This window comes from Dipodomys spectabilis, unplaced genomic scaffold (assembly GCF_019054845.1).
Source record: "Dipodomys spectabilis isolate Male_0828 unplaced genomic scaffold, ASM1905484v1 ptg000003l, whole genome shotgun sequence".
NCBI lineage: Eukaryota > Metazoa > Chordata > Mammalia > Rodentia > Heteromyidae > Dipodomys > Dipodomys spectabilis.
The window spans coordinates 1,618,961-1,631,511 of NW_024870680.1; the positions used below are offsets into that span (position 1 = coordinate 1,618,961).

The 12,551-nt window shown below is 36.7% G+C and overlaps 1 protein-coding gene across 3 annotated transcripts in view; it reads left to right on the forward strand.

Annotated features, from left to right (window-relative positions):
* Grm5 (glutamate metabotropic receptor 5) overlaps nt 1–12,551 on the forward strand; it is a 506,808-nt gene that overhangs the window by 301,830 nt on the left and 192,427 nt on the right. The window lies entirely within an intron of this gene.

A 12,551-nucleotide genomic window follows, 5' to 3' on the forward strand; every position in this document is an offset into this window, starting at 1 on the left:
TGCAAAGCCATAGTAATCCAAAGCTTGGTACTGGCACAAGAACAGACCTCAGGACCAATGGAATAGAACTGAAAACCCAGAAATGAACCCATAGACCTATAGCCACCTAATTTCAATAAGGGAACTTAAAAAATAAAAGAAAGACAACCTCTTCAATAAATAGTGCTGGAAAAATTGGTTAATCAGTTGTAGAATACTAAAGCTAGATCCTAATATATCATCCTGCACCAGAATCAACTCCAAATGGATCAAAGACCTCGGAGTTAAAGCAGATACCCTGAAAACATTACAGGACAGAATAAGAGAAACCCTTGGCCTCCTTGGCACAGGCCGAAATTTTCTTAATGGAGACCCAGAAACACAACAAATCAGAGAAAGGTTGGACAAATGGGATTGCATGAAACTTCAGAGCTTCTTCATGGCAAAGGACATAGCTAGCAAGATCAATAGAAAGCTCATGGATTGGGAGAAGATCTTCACTAACCATACAACAGACAAAGGTCTCATATCTAAAATATACCTGGAACTCAAAAAATTAAATTCCCCAACAACAAATCTTCAAAGAAACAAGTGTCCAATAAATAAGAAGGCTAAAGGCCTAAAGAGATACTTCTCTGAAAAGGAGAGAAGGATGACCAATAGACACATGAAGAAATGCTCAACTCTCTAACCATGAAAGAAATGTTAATCAAAACAACACTGAGATTCCACCTCACCCCAGCTAGAATGGCTATAATCAAGAAATCTAATAACAACAGATGCTGGAGGAGATGTGGCCAGAAGGGAACCCTACTGCATTGTTGGTGAGAGTGTAAACTTATTCAACCATTTTGGAAAGCAGTATGGAGCTTCCTCAAAAGACTCCACATAGAGCTCCCCTATGACCCAGAAATCCCACTTTTGGACATTTACCCAAATGATCACAAACAAGAGCATACATACTAAAGCTACCAGCACAACTATGTTTATTGCAGCATTATTTACCATAGTTAAGATATGGAACCAACCCCTATGCCCCTCAGTAGATAAATGGATCAAGAAAATTTTATATATATATAATATATATACAATATGTATATATTACATAAATATATATATATAATGGAATTCTATGCTTCCATCAGAAAGAATGACATTGTCCCATTTGTCAGGAAATGTAAAGTCTTAGAAAAAATTATATTAAGTGAAGTAATCCAGGCCCAAAGAAACATAAGCTCCCATCATTTCCCTTATTTGCAATAACTAGCATATGTCTGAGACAAGTAGAAAAGGTTAAATAAAAGTGATGTTAAGTGAGATGAACCCTAAGATAAAGACACAAGTGGTTTTTTTCTTTCTTTCTATTGTTTCTAACATATTTATAAGCTACCACGTGATTATTTTGTTGCTTTGTATGTCCCTCCCCCACGGTATAACCCCTGTTTTCACTGTATTTGATTCTGATATAATTTGGGCAGCAGATTGGATAAAACAATTTTTTAAAAAAATAAATATTTTATTGTGAAAATACTATACAGAGAAGTTACAATTACATGGGCAAGGTAATGAGTGCATTTCTTATCAAGCATTGTTGCCTCCTCCTTTGTTTCCCCTTACCATCCCTTCCCATCTCCCCACCCCCTCACCTCCACCCCTTCTCACCACCCCCCACCATCACCTCCCCCAGGCCAAAGATGTATAGTTCATTTTTGACATAACATATTGTACATCTCATTGGTGCAATGGGTCCACTTGTATCCCTATTTAAACAATTTGTTTTCTCCCTTCCCCTCCACAAATTATACCAACATCAAATGCAATGAAAACAGGGGTTCTACCATGGGGGAGGGACATACAAAGCAACAAAGAGCTATCTTATATATGTTAGACAGAATAGCAAGAAAGAAAAAACATTTGAGTTCTTAACTTGGGGTTCATTTCACTTAACATCAACTTATCTGGCCATTTCTGCTTGTCTCAGACATATACTAGTTATTGCAAATAAGGGAAACTATGGGACCTATGTTTATTTGGGCCTGGATTACTTCACTTAAAATAATTTTTTCTAAGACCTTACATTTCCTAACAAATGGGGCAATGTCATTCTTTCTGATGAAGGCATAGAATTCCATTGTTTATGTATACCACATTTTCTTGATCCATTCATCTACTGAGGGGGTTCCATATCTTAACTATGGTAAATAATGCTGCAATAAACATAATTGTGCTGGTAGCTTTAGTATGCATGCTCTTGTTGGTGATCATTTGGGTAAATGCCCAAAAGTGGGATTTCTGGGTCATAGGGGAGCTCTATGTGGAGTCTTTTGAGGAAGCTCCATACTACTTTCCAAAGTGGTTGAACAAGTTTACACAATCACCAACAATGCAGTAGCGTTCTCTTCTGGCCACATCTCCTCCAGCATCTGTTGTTATTAGAGTTTTTGATTATAGCCATTCTAACTGGGGTGAGGTGGTATCTCAATGTTGTTTTGATTTGCATTTCTTTTATGGCTAGGGAGGTTGAGCATTTCTGCATGTGTCTATTGGCCATCCTTCTTTCCTCTTCAGAGTAGTTTCTCTTTAAGTCTTTAGCCCTCTTATCAGGCAGTTGTTTCTTTGAAGATTTGTTGTTGGGGATTTAATTTTTTGAGTTCCAGGTATATTTTAGATATGAGACCCTTGTGTGTTCTATGATTAGTGAAGATCTTCTCCCAATCTGTGGGATTGATCTTGATAGCTATGTCCTTTGCCATGAAGAAGCTCTGAAGTTTCATGCAATCCCATTTGTCCAACCTTTCTTTGATTTGTTGTGTTTCTGAGTCTCTTTGAAGAAAATTTTGGCCTGTGCCAAGGAGACCTAGGGTTTCTCCTATTCCATCCTGTAATGTTTTCTGAATGTCTGCTTTGACTCCAAGGTCTTTGATCCATTTGGAGTTGATTCTGGTGCAAGGTGATATATAAGGATCTAGCTTTAGTATTCTACAACTGATTAACCAATTTTGCCAGCACCATTTACTGAAGAGGCTGTCATTCTTCCATTCTATTGTTTTAAGCTGAAAAAAACAAATTGTTTAAATATGTATGCAGGTTGACCCATTGTAACAATGAGATGTACAAAATGCTATGCCAAAAAATGAACTTCAATAAATAAATACATCTTTAAAAAAAGAAAAACAAATTTTACAATTTAGGTGGAGGGGAGGGGATTTAGGTGTGGAGATGGGAGGGAAGGGATGGTAGGGGAAAAATAAAGAAGAAGGCAACAATGCTTAATAAGAAATGTACTCATTACCTTGCTCATGTAATTGTAACCCCTCTGGACAGGATTTTCACAATAAGAAACTTATTCAAAAAAAAAAAGAAAGAAAACTCAGAAAAGAGAAATGATTTGTAAGGCCACGTGTCATTTTAAATGGCAGAGCCATTATACAAATCCAGTACTCCCAATCTCAAAGTTTTCATCTTTCTTTGTCCCTCCCCACCAAAAATTTTCCCCACACTAGATGTTACAGAGATTGGTAGAAATGAAAAGCACTGACTACTACTGAATCTCATTCAGACAAGCCATTTGCTTACTCAGTCTGTCAGAGCCAGTCAAAGACCTATTCTCTTGTTGCTGTGAATGTGTCTTTATTTACACCTGCTAAACAGCTTTGCCCTGCACAGGAAGAGCAAGTCTCTATGCCTCGTATAGTCAGTCAGGCAACGTCACCTACTTGATTTTAATATCCGCTCTTCTCATCGAGTTTCTCTAGATTGTCTCCTATTCATGATAAGCTAGATGGCAAGTTTGGTCTTATATTTTTACTGTACTCACATACAGTTTTCTTTGTATATAAAGATATTGGAGTTTTACAATGTAGAATAAATATGAAGAAATTTGAGGTAAATATCAGTGTAAGTTCTCAAATAAGGCAGAAGCCTTGAAGGTTATGTATAAGGCACAATTGAGCCACAATGACTCATAATGTAATCCTTACTACTCTGAGGCAGAGATCAGGAGGATGGAGGATCTCAGCTTGAAGCAAGGCCAAGCAAATAGTTCATAAGATGCATCTACCCCAGATTTCAATTAATAAAAGCTGAGTGTGGAATCATAGCTGTCACCTCAGCTGCACAAGAATTGTAAGACTGCAATCCAGGGCAGCTGGGGCATAAGCATGAGGTCCTACTTGAAAAATAACTAAAGCATTAAAGGTCAGGGGTTAGTTCAAGCTGTTGGGCACTTCCATGACAAGTGCAAGTCCTTGTGTCCAAACCCCTGTGCCACAGTAAAGAAACATAAGCTGAATCATTAATGTTTCACTCTGATAGCCACAGAGTAATTATAAGCTAAAAGGCTACTTCTTGTTGCATTAATCTATCATTTGTTAGTGTAGATTAGTTTAATAGAGAAATGATGTTTTAATCATATGAGAATGATTAAAGACACAAAAGAATTTTCAAATACTACACTGCCGAAAAATATCCTAAAGAACTTCCATACAAGATGGAAATGGTATCTTCTTATCCACTGGGTAGTTTTCTATAGCAGCATTGGTACACAGGTGAAGCTTGAGACTTAAAAGTCTGCCTTCTCATTTGACCTTCAGTTAACCTTAACATGGTAACCCACTGGAGGCTCCATGATGCAGAAAATTTAAGTAATGAGTAGCACATGCATACAAATGAACAAGAAAAATATTTACAGGCAGATACCACACATGAGAAAGGTAGAAAAGTCATGGACGAGCAGATTCTTCTTCCTTTCCTCATGTAACAAAGAAGGGAATGGGCGTTTGTACTCACATTAATGCTGTCCATTTAATTTGGTAACATGGACTTCTACAGAACCTACCAAATCCTAGAGACAGCTCTAAATAGGGTTAGATATTAACATAAGCTACACAATAATTACTTGAAATAGATACTATTACTGTTTTATTGACAATGAAAAGGAGGCACAGTGAAAGTAAATTGCCCAGGATCCTGAGGCTGATGAGAGAGAACCTCAGGTACTCAAGCACTAGAGACTCCATTCCTAACTACCAAAGCCAGAATTAACCTGAATATCTGCTTGTGGTCCCCTCAAGGAGCACAGGCCAGAGTTGTGCAGAAAAATGCAGAATCATACATTGGACTGCATCCATCTAGATTAGAAGAAAGAGAGAAGAACTTCTACTCCATCGATCTACAGGCACTGCAATCTGTTTACCATGTCTCTGTGCAATAAAACTCACTATAAGATTACCAACTTCATAAGCTTCCTCCAAAATGCACCAGTGCTTCTTTATCATTAACCAAATACCATCTCCTAGATGAGACACTAATTCTATCTATAACCACCGGTTCTGATTTGAACTAAGAAGCCACAAGGAAAAGTACAGATGTAGAAACCATAAGCAGTCATCTCTTAGAAAATTTGTAAACTTGATTCATAAAATAAAGGAATTTACTTAAGGTAGCTCAGTTGCTAGTTTTTGTTTTCTGACAGAATATGGCTATTAAGACATAGAGGAAAAACATCTCAGGAAAGAGTTTAAAAAGAAGGGGAAACCTCTAGATTCATACTTATTATTTCAGGACTAACATTAAAAACAATCCTACTACATGATCATCATGGCAGAGCTCCACTCTTCACTAAGTTGGCATATGGGAATGGGTTGGTAAAAAACACATTCTGTGCTTTTGAGGGCTTCACAGGGTAAATTTTACTCCATTCTGAGAGAGATAGAAAAAAAGAAAAGGATCATAAATGCAGAAGAGCTGTATTGAAGCCCAATACCTGAATCATGGATAAGCCCAATACCTGAATCATGGATAAGTGTGAGAAAGGGCAAGGATTTAGAGATGGGATACAAGCACATCTCAATCATGAATGCTTTGATAGATTAATAAAATTAATATATATACAAATGTGATAAGATGTGATAAATATACATATATGTATGTGAATATATCCACATATATATCATATTTACTTGATCTGTTCATCCATTTAAAAGCAACTGTGCTATTTCCATAACTTGGCTATGGTGAACAGTGAAGCAATAAACATGAATGTGCAAGTGTCTACTACATTCTGATTGCTATCATTTCAAAAAATGCTCAAGAATTATATCACTGGATTATAGAGTAGTTCTATATTTAGTTGTTTTTTTTTTATAAATCTCAAACTGCATTTCACAGTGGTTGCACTAGTTTACATTCCAACCACATTTTTCCCTCCACATCCATGGTACATTGACATATTAACTAAAGTGTAATACATGTAGGAGAAAATTCCAGGGGAGCAGCTCCTTTGAACAACTTATAGTTTAACAAAAAGATGTCAGGAAGCTGGAACATGTGGTGTCAGGGTGAAGGTGTTGAAGTCAAAGAAAGGATGGGAAACAGGAAAGGTGGGAAAGTGCAATCATAATATTCAATATATTTGTGTGAAATGGAGTGTATGGGTAGAGTTGTGAGATATGGAGAATTATGAATGAATCACATTGATCAAGATATATCATACTCATAAATTGACACATTGAATTAAAACTTGTATAACTAGTTAAGGAGAATGATTATTTTAATCATAAAAAATCAAAGCTTTTCATCTGTATTTGAGGAGCTAGCAAAAGACAAATGGTCAAAATACAAGGATAAGCATGCTTTGGTAGACATACAAGCTAGGTAGTTACCACAGTGGCCAAAAAGGAAAAATGATGCTATACCAAAGCATCATATTCTGGTGCTCAGAACGTGATAGCCTAGTTGTCAGGAAATTCTCTGCATCTTGATTTCTGTATGTGTAAACTGAAATTCAATGATATCTAAAAATCACAGGATTGTTGTAAAACTTTAACAATACAAACAGCTTTTTAAGTATATGTGTGTGTGTGTGTGTGTGTGTGTGTGTGTGTGTGTGTATATATATATATATATATATATATGTATGTATGTATACTGTAAAGAGATTGATTTAATAGAAGTAAAATAAGCAGACTGGGAGAAGAAGTTTTCCATGTGGTATACCCAATGAAAGAAAAGATCATGATGAAATACAGAGGGTTGATGACTAGACTGACGTTTTAAAAGGTTAATCACTCTTAGACTCTGTGTGAAGGGTGAACAAGAAATCAACTTAGCAGGAGAAAGAGAATGAAGATGATGCTATAGGTGATGAGAATCAGCAGGAAAGGAGAAAAATAAATGTTACTCCTTAAAGGAAGCCTTAGGCATGACCACCTACAGTAAAAGCATCTTCACTGTGATGTCTGGGCATCCTTAGCAGAAAAACTAATTAAACAAAATAGGATAAGAGGAAGTAAACTGAGCCTTCATAGCGAAGACATCTTTAGTATATTTGTTATAAAGGTTACATTTGGAGTGACTGAATGTTATAGGCAGAAAGAATATAAAGAAATCACCTAGTCCAGTGTTCTCCCGGGCTACCATTGAAATCTCCTGAGGAGATTTGTGTAGACCAATGGCAAGATTCATACATTCTCAATTAAATCACTGATAGTGTACCTTCAGAGAGTTTTTCAATACTTTCTACATAAACCTAATCTGAAACTAGATGATCCCATAAATCCCATTTATCATCAGGCTGGACAGAGTTGGAAGAGGACCACTAAGTATTCTGATACTTTTAGGATGGGTGGTTAGTTTTCTCACATCTATTGATACATGCTTCTATGTATTTATAAGAAGACTGAAACCTCTTCAACATTTAACATGGAACTAAAGGACATGTAGATGCTAGAAGAAGAGAAACAACAGTCATAAAATTAACTACCAAATAAGAACAAAAAGAGAAAAAAAAAAAAAGAGAGAAAAAAGTTTTATACAAGCAATATAAAGTTAAGCTACCCAGGCATCCCACATACCCAAGGCAAACCCATTCATGAAGTGATGAAAAACTGATTTCTTCCTGGAATCAGTTAGGAGAGAGCAGAACAAGTACAAAGAAAAGAAGAAAACCAAAAAAATCCCCAAATTAGAAAGGATATGTCTTTTTTGTTCACTTTTTCATCTCCAAAATCAAGAGGAGCACTTTGCAAATAGACCAGTTTCCATGTTTTATTTAAAAAGGACAAAATAAATGGAAGAACGGAGGCATGTCAAGCAGGCAAAAGGGTCAGGGAGAGACACTCATTCACTTTATCCCTGGGGTCCATTAAATCTTTGCCTTCTTTTTCTGCCAGAAGTAGCTTTGAATTTCTTTGGGAAAAGATTACGTAATGGTCCCTGCCCTAGGTCTGATGCTTTGAGAGAGGGGGAGGAGGGAAGAAAGAGAGGTGGGGGAGGGAGAGATAGAAAGAGAGAGAGAATACTTACTGATTTTCTGTGTATAAGTGTGTGGGCTCAACATAGAATAAGTTCTGGGTATAAAACCAGATACCAGATAACAGGATAGGTATGGCCAGGTCCTTCTCTGTTTAGAGTGGACTGAATGTCTGTGTATCTTCCTCATCCTTAAATTCCTGTCTTGAAGTCATAAGTAGTTGTATCCAAAGTAGTGGTACTTGAAAGTGGAGATATTTAGGGTTAGATTAGGTCATGAGGATGGAACCCTCATAATGAGATTTAAGGCCTTATTAAGAAAAGAAAGAAGCTGCGCAGTGGTGGCTCATACCTGTAACTTTGCTACTCAGGAGGCTGAGATCTGAGGATCATGGTTCAAAGCTAGCCTGGACAATAAGGTTAATGAAGTTCTTATCTCCAATTAACCACAAAAAAGCTGGAAGTGGAGCTGTGCCTCAAGTGGTAGAGCATTAGCCTTGATCAAACCAGCTCAAGGACAGCACCCAGGCCCTGAGTTCAAACCCCCAAACTGGCACAAAAAAAGAGAAAGAGGAAGGAAGGAAGGAAAGGAAGGAAGGAAGGAAGGAAGGAAGGAAGGAAGGAAGGAAGGAAGGAAAGGAGGGAGGGAGAAAAGGAGTGAGGGAGAGAGAAAAGAAAGAAAGAAAGAAAAAGAAAGCAAGCAAGAAAGTTCTCTCTCCAACTGCATGTGGGAAAAAAGGGCCACATGGGGACATGGTCACCATATACTGAATCTTCTGGGACCTTGATTCTGGGTGTCCCAGCATTCTAAACTGTAATAAATATAATTATGTTACTCAGTCTTCTTTGTGGTCTATGGTATTCTGTAATAGTATACCACTTAAACAGACAAGCAAAGACCAGATATTTAACAGGTGATTAGGTAAATTCACATAGCATTATTATGACCTTAACTAGTCTTACCAAGCTCAGATGTAGTCTTGGCTAATTCTAGGATGAATCTTTGACAATGGAAGGAGCCATATTAACCCCAAAGAATAAGATCCTATGCTGATAGATCCATGAATATCTAGTAGCTATTCTTTCTTGAACTCAACATGCTAACCATAAGATATGGAATAACAGAGAACTATAGGATGTAAAAAGGGTATCTCCAGTGTGGTGATGCCCTCTGATGAATTTAAACATGAGCTACAAAGTTCTATGCACTTTGGTCACTCCCAGAGGCTACAAATATCTATCTCCAAACTTTCTGATTTGATTACTGATGGCATTTCTTGAAAATAGGAAATGGTATGGTCTAAGAAATTGACACTCCACGAAAACGAACTTTACAACTTTGGGGGGGGGGGAGGTTTGGGGGGGGCGGGGGGGCTGGGAAGGGATTGAAAGGGGAAACAAAGGAGGAGGCTACAATGCTTGATAAAAAATGTACTCATTATCTTGCCCATCTAATTGTAACCCCTCTGTACAGATTTTCACAATAAAAAATAAATAAAAATTAAAAAAAAGAAATTGACACTCCAAATTTGACACTCCAAATCCTGCTTCAATTTTGATTCTATGATTTTTTAATTTATATACTGAAAAAACCACCACAATAAAAAATCAAGTTCAGAGTACCCATTTCTAGCCACAAGTCTATCTGAGGAAAGTATCTATACATTACCTTAAACTTATCATCATCCCAAAATCTCTTAGATGTAATAAATAGAGAAAAACGAATTCAGCTCTTCCATTCATTGTCATAATTGGAAACTAATACAAATGAGGGATGGTTTAAATTAACAAATATGTTATTGCTACTTCTCCATTTTCCATAACTATAAACTTTAAACAATAATCTGTCCACTCCTAGTTTGCAACCACTTGTAGAATTCAAGACTAGATAGAAAGAAAGTAGGTAAATTTAATATTTGATCCTAGGGGAAATGCTTACAGATCCTTATTTGGTCAACTGACTATAATTCACAATTTCAACATCCAAAATCCTTAGGATTCAATAACAGTTCACTTGTTCTGTCACTAAACAAATATTAATTGATGCCTCCATGTACCACGCATAGTGCCAGGTTCTGGAAATTCAGCAGTTAAAGAAATTTGATTTCACAGAGTTTGCAGTATAGTTAAAAGATTTACTTTCATCAAGTGATCACAAAGCAAATACAAACACACAGCTGTAACAAATATTCTGACCTAGAAGAAAATGGGTTCCAGGAATGTGCATTTAATGGATTTTACCTAGTCATGGAGTTTATGGGAGATATTACTACAATAATATGTCAGCAGAGAGACTGAAGGCTTTAATAGTGTTAATAAAGTGAAGAAAAATTAATTTAAGAAAATAGTATTCAAGGCAGAGACATTGAAACCATTTGGCAGAAGGAAGAAGGTCTTGGCTCTGTAGTGGAGACGGTAAACAGGAGCACGGGGTGTGGAGGAACTGCAGAGAAGTACAAGGGTCAGATCATGCACAATCATATTCAGAATGGGAAATTGCTGAACTGTTTTACTCAGGGAAGAATATAATCAAATTTGCATTTTTAAAAGGTCCTCAACTGCCCTTTGGAGAATGGATTGGCAGAGAACCAGATTGGGTGAATATGCAGACTTACTAGTCTATTACAGTCATTCTGAAGAAAGATAATGACAGAATGGATTAGACTTGCCTAGTAAAGCTGGGTGAATGTGAGTGGATTAGAAGCATATATAGTTAGTAAAAACATTAAATGATGGATCACATACAGAAGAAGAAAATATTTCCAGATGAATTTCTATGACTTTGGTTAGCACAACTGAATGAATTATTGCCTAGAGATATATGGGTGTGTGATGCCAGATTAAAGGTGATTAAATATTTAATTCCATCAAGACTGAGATTTGGTTCACAACAGAATCAGAGGGCAAATACAGTCATAATATTCAATGTGCATATGTGAAAATGGAGCAGGTAACTTGAGGTGATGGGTGAAATTGGGAAAGATTTCAGAGAATGAAAAAAGGAGTGACATTGGTCAAGATGCATTATACTCACAAACTGACATGTATTGAAACCCCTCTGGACAACTATTGAAGAATAATAAAAAATTAAAATTAAAAAAGTATAGCTGCTCTCTTCCACATATAGAAAAAATAATTTTTGATTTGTGGATATTTTAAGGAAAAGAAATTATAAAATTTCTTTCATCAAAATACTTTCTCCCCCACTCACTTCGCATGTATTTTATGGCTCAGGCTCACCCAGGTGAAATTCATATCACATGGTGTTTATGCAGTCCTTGGACTCAAGGCTCAGAATCGTTACCAGATCTTTATTCTGTCACATGCCCCTTGTTGTTTTACTTGCATGGTGCACAAGTTGGAAGAGTACTGATGATGATGTCCTGTTGCTGCTGCAGTTCCTGATGCATAATACGTAACTTGTTTATTAAAGGAGTGGGAGTTTGCAAAACATTGTTCTAATCCTCACAGGGAACCCGGAAACCCAAATGCCCTCCTAGGAACCGGTATGCAAGCACATCAACCCTTTGTGACAGAGCTCAACACTAGCATCGCTATAGCATGACTGTGGGGGGGAAAGCAGCTAGCTCTCCCTTGGAGCAATGCTGCCTTCTGCCAGCTGCTTTTCATACTCATTGCTTCATGTGGCCTCGGGGAAAATAAAGTAATTCTTCTCCAGGGAACCAGTCATTTGGATGCAGCTGCATTTAAAAAGAGAATTGCTGACTTAGGATCTGATTCCATGAACATTTTATAAAAAAAAAATAACTATATATAGCAATTGTATACACCACATACTGTATACACATGAGACATAAATTATATGCCAAGTCAGCTCCTGTGCCAATCCAGAAATAGTAAAAAGAGGGTATGTGCTTAAATTGCAGCTGGTGGGCTTAGAATAAAATAAAAAAGATTTTAAAGGGAAATCACACAAAGGAGATATAGTTATTAGCTTCTCCATATTAATTCAACAACATATATTCATATGAGATGAAATTTAGCTATAGTGTTTTCAGGAATTCAATTGCAAAGATCTCTTAAGTTCCTATAATTAAAAAGTAATAACAAGTAGATCTTAAGAGCAAACTCGGTATTAGTCACTCTGCTGGTACTTAATATATATCATCTCATTTAATCTTTATAATCACTCCATGAAATCGATACATTATACATTTTATTGCCTTAGTAGGGTAAGTCATGCTTATAATCCTAGCTACTCAGATGGCAGGGATTGGGAAGATCACAGTTCAAGGTCAGCTAGGACAAAAGAGAGCCTTACCCCAACAATAAAAGCTTCTGGAGAATCATAAGTAAGAGGA